Source organism: Pseudorca crassidens, unplaced genomic scaffold (assembly GCF_039906515.1).
Source record: "Pseudorca crassidens isolate mPseCra1 unplaced genomic scaffold, mPseCra1.hap1 Scaffold_135, whole genome shotgun sequence".
Classification (NCBI taxonomy): Eukaryota; Metazoa; Chordata; class Mammalia; order Artiodactyla; family Delphinidae; genus Pseudorca; species Pseudorca crassidens.
The window spans coordinates 295,001-300,000 of record NW_027136062.1 but is presented as its reverse complement, the minus strand read 5'-3'; positions in this window follow the sequence as shown (position 1 = coordinate 300,000).

The window sequence follows — 5,000 nt, the reverse complement described above, 5'->3', positions numbered from 1 at the left end:
GTCGCGGCGTGGAGGGACGAGGGAGGGGGGAAGGGGGCGGCCCCACCGGGGCTCTCCCCGCACCTCCGACCCCCACCCCACCAACCAAAGCGGCGCAGCCCGCAACCTCGGCGGCCCGGGAGCGGGGCCACGGGCACCGGCAGGTCGCTCCGGAGGCCGGCCGGCGCGTGCCCGCTCGCCCGCGCTCACACGGACGGGGGGCGGCGGGGGCTCGGGCCGAGGCCCGGCCACCCCTCACCTCCCCGCCCGCCCGACGGGAGCGGGGCATCGCGGGCACGGCGGCCGGTCCGCGACGGCCGGCCGGGGTCCCGACGACCCGCGCTCGGGCGAGCGCGCCGGGGCGGGGCGCGGCGCGGCAGGGGGACGGACGGCGGTCCCCCCAACCTCGCCCAACACGCAACGACGCCGGCGGACGGGCGGCGGCGGCGGCGGCGGACCACGGAGCGGCGCCGCGGCAGGCCCGGGAAGCGAAACACACCGGGACGCGGCCCGGGGGTCGGCAGACGCGACGGACGGGGCGGATGGACGGACGGGAGACAGGGCCGACGAGGCGCGGCTGGCTCGGCCGCCGCCGCGGAGGCGCGGCGACGACCTCGCGGAAGACGTGGTGGGCGGGGGCGGACGCGCGCCGACGCGAGGGAGGCCCGGGGGCCATCCTAAGGGCACGGACGCGAGTCGGCCGCCGGGGCACGACACGGGGTCTCACCGCCAGAGGCCTCCAGCGCAGGGGCGGTCCCGCGGCACCCAGGACGCCGACTGGCCTCCTCGGCCCCCCACCAGGGTGCCCCCCTCGCGGGGCTCGCGCCCACCACCGCCAAACACCCACGAGCCGCGGCCAGCCCCGCGACAACAACACTCTCCCGCGCGCACACCGGCCGCCCCACGTGCCCCGCCACACACGCCTCCGCCGCCGCGCCCAACTCCCCCGCCTCAGGGACCGTGAGCACTCCACCCGGGGACGCCGCCCGCCGCGGCGGCCGGGGCGGGCGACAGCCTCACGTGGGCGAGGCCGGCTCGATCCCAGACGGGGAAAGGGGCACGGAGGGCTGGGGGCCGGGGAGGGCCGGCGGCCACGGGGAGGGGGCGGCACGCACACACACAGCGGCGAGGGCCGCGGGGCAGGGGCGCAGGGGCGCCCGCCCAGGGACAGGAAGGGCCGAGGCACGACCGGGCCCGCCAGGGAAACAAGCGCGGGGTCCCACCGCCACACACACGAGGGCGGTCCCACGACGCCTGGGACGCCGGCCGGCCCCGGCCACCCTGGGGGTCTCCCACGACCCGGCCCCGCCGCCGGGGCCCGTGTGCGACGGTTTCCCCCCGCGTGACACGGAGGGACCCGTCCGCCCAAACTCAACCTCCTCCGTCCTCGCCACATCCGCCTTCATCTGAGTCCGACCCCCGGGGCTCGTGCCCCAGGGAAACGCTCCCGAGCGAGGCGACCCGCACCGTGCCCACACACCGCCCCCGGCCGCGACTCGCGGCGAGGGCAGGCGCGACGGGCTCCTCGCGGCTGCGGGACTGGGGAGTCGGGACGTCCGTGCGTCCCCGAACCCCACCTCGGGCTCGCCACCGCGCGGGTCACCGCACGCGCACACACACGCGCACACACGGCCCCGCGCCGGACGCCGGCCTGGCGGGACCCTCCCCCGACTCAGAGGGGGGAGGCGCGGGCCGCGGTAGGCAAAGAGCGGCACTCGGCCCCACCGCGGGGCCGGCGCAAGCCCTCCCCGCGAGGGCGAGGGCCTCTGCCACCCACGTGGCTCTGGCAGTGGCCACCGTGGCCCACTGCACGCTTGGGAGGGGCAGCGGCTGGGGGGTCCGGTACCCCAAGGCTCCCTCTCGGATCGCTAGAGAAGGCTTTCTCACCGAGGGTGCGTCATCCCCCACCCATCGTCTCTGCCCTTCGGGCCCACGGAGGCGCTCCACGAGCCACCAAGTCCACGACTGGCCGTGGGAGGGGTGGGGGGGGTCTGCGGTATGGGTAAGCACACGGCCCACTGGAGCGTTCGCGGCCACAGCCTCGGGGGCACAACCTCTGCCGCCCCCCAGGCTCGTCCACCGGGCTCCGGAAGGGGGGAGCACGCCCGAGAAGCGCGACAGACGCCCCCTTCTCACAGGCCCCGGCCCAACGCGATCGCACCCACGCCCGTGTGCGACTCCCCACACACACGCAAGTGGGGGGCGGCGGCACACGCGGCGTCGGCCCGGCCACGAAGTCAGTCCCCCCCACGGCACACCGTGGGAGGACGATGGCGACGAGGTGGCAGGCCCCCGTCCCCCACCGAGGGAGAGAAACAGAGGCAAGCCCCCGCGCCCTTTACCGTCTCGACCCCCCCAAGAGAGCCACTCACGGGACACACCACCGCGGCGGAGACCCCGAGGAGCACGCTGGGAAAAGGGAACGACACCACCGCTCGGCCTCGCGCGCCTGAGGGACGACCTGGAGCGCTCCAGGGGCACCACAGAGGACCGAGCAAGTCACGCTCACGCGCCGGCAGCGGGCGCGCGGCGCAGCGGCGGGACGGCCCCCACCGACGCGGGGAGGACCGCCCGCGAGGCACACGCCAAGGAGGCGAAGCGAGAGCGTCTGCTGCGTCCGAGGACCACGGCCCCGCCCACGCCATGAGGCAGGAGGCGGGAGACCGCAGGTCAGGGCCGGAGACCACCACCCCTGCCTCCCACACACCCCTCGGCAGGCCGGCAGGGCGTGACAAGAGAGGCGAGGGGCCCGCGGACAGAACGAGAAGAGCGGTCCCGTTCGCCAAGAACGTCCGTCCCTCGTCTGGCGCGACTTAAGGCCCGGCCCAGGAGAGCGCGACATCACCACATCGATCAGTCAATCCAGAGAGCCAGGGGCCACGAGGGCCCCGAGGGAGGAGGGGCACGGCGAGGACCCTCACCGGAGGAGCCTGCTTCAGCCTCAGCCGGCACCCAGCCCCCCCCTTCGCTCCCTCTTGCCTTCTCGGGCAACAGTGGCCGACGACCCCGCGAGGAGAACGCCTGACACGTGGCACGGAGCCTGCGGGTTGGGGTCGTCTCAGCCACCACCGGGTGCCTGCGGCGGGGAAGGGGAGTCACACGGGGTAGAAGACCCACGCACCACCTCGCCCCGCCGCCCTCGGGTGAGCCAGAGACCGGAGGCGGCACCGCGGGTCGGGTCAGCCGGGCGCACACACGAGAGCCGGCGCGCAGGCCCAAGCGGGCGGCTCAAGTGGCAAGGGCCGGTTCGGGCGCCGGACGGCGGTCCAAAGCCCAGCGCCCTGCGCGCGTCCAGAGTCCCAGAACCCCCAGCGAGAGATGCCAGAGGAGACCGTGTCAGCACCTATCTGGTGGTAAAAAAGGCCCATTTCAGGCGAAAAAAATCACGGCGCCCGGCAGCGGGGCCCATCCACGAACCTCGGGGGGGCTCCCCGGGACCTCGGCCCGGCTACCTCTCCCCAACACTTCCCCATCCACAGCAGCCCCGGAGCTCTCTCGGGGCCATCTGGTCGACCCGAGGAGCGGGGGGGGGGGGGGGGGGGGGCGGCAGAGTGGAGCGGGGCGGGGCGGGAAAACGTGGCAGAGGCAGCGAGCGGGCCGGGGTCGCCCTCCCCGGATCGCCCGCGCGAGCAGGTACCGTACCGCCGTCCCTCCGAGTCCCCGGGCGAAGACTTGGTTACAGAAAAGGAACTATCCCACTCTGCCGCCTCTGACGAGCGGGGCCCACGAGGGACCGCGCCCGGGCCCAGGCCGCCCTATCCGGGCCACCCAGTACGACTCGGGCCGGTCCCCACCGCCACCCCCACCCCGGCCGGGACTCGCGGTGGAGGAGGGGGCGGGGGAGGGTGAGAAAAAGTCGCGTCCGCCGACCGGGACCCACGTGGGCCCGCTAAAGGGCCGGGTGCGCCCTCCCCGGCCACCCGCGCGAGCAGGTCCCGGCCCGTCCGCGTCCCCGGACCCAGGGGGACTTGGAAACATTTTCGCACGGAGGCACCTCCCAGGCGACCGGAGCCCACGAGGGACCGCACCCGGGCCCGGGCCTCTCTCTCCGGGTCACCCCTCGCGGCCCAGCCCGGTCCCCACCTCCGGAGTCCGACTCGGAAAAGCATCGGTCAGAAAGAATCCGACCACCGGGACCCACGCGCGCCCGCCAACGAGCCCGTCGCGCCCTCCACCGGCCTAAACGCACGGGCACGGGCACGGGCCGGTCCCCACCTCCGGAGCGGGGCGCTGTGGGGACCGGGCGGTGGGGGGGGGGGGAGGGAGGGAAGGAAGGAAGGAGGGTCGGGTGGCCGGGTCGGTCCCCGCGGCCGGATGCTGGTCGACCAGGCCAGGCGGCCCCACAGACCGGCTCGAGAGCGCGGCGACAGTCACACCCTCATAGGCCTGCACGCCCAATCTCAAGCGACAGCAGGAGGCGCCCACGCCTGGGCCCCACCGGGACAGTCACCGCCAGCGTCGCCCGGCTCCCGGAACTCTGCCTCGGGCCCGGCGGCCGAGTCACAGCCCTCACGAAGGTCGCCGAAGCTCCAGAGACAAGGGACAATATAAAAGCGGCCGCCAGGTGGCTCCCGACAACGGCTCCAACGTCCCCGGGCCGGGTTCCCTGTCGCCGGCCGGCCACCGAGGATGCAGCAGCGCCGGGCCGCCCAAACGCCCGAGCTCGGCCCGCCGGGGCGAGCCGGCGGGCGTCTGGCGCGGCCCCGAGGCGTCCGTCTCGGAGCTAGCTCCCGGGACGGCACGACACGGCGCGACCCCGGCAGCAGACGGGGGGGGGGGGGGGGTGGCCGGGGAAGCTGGGAAGACGTCGCCGGGAGGCCGCCTCGAAGGAAACGCGCTCCCCACGCGACTCCTCGGCGGGGGCAAATCCCACGGAGACGCCGGCGGGGCCCGGGGCGGCCGGCACGGGGTGCCCAGAGGGTCACGAGCAAGATCCCCGGCTGCCCGGACGGAGGGAGGGAGGGAGGGAGGGAGGGAGGGAGGGAAGGCGGGGACTGGCAAACCGAAACCAGGCAAGCACT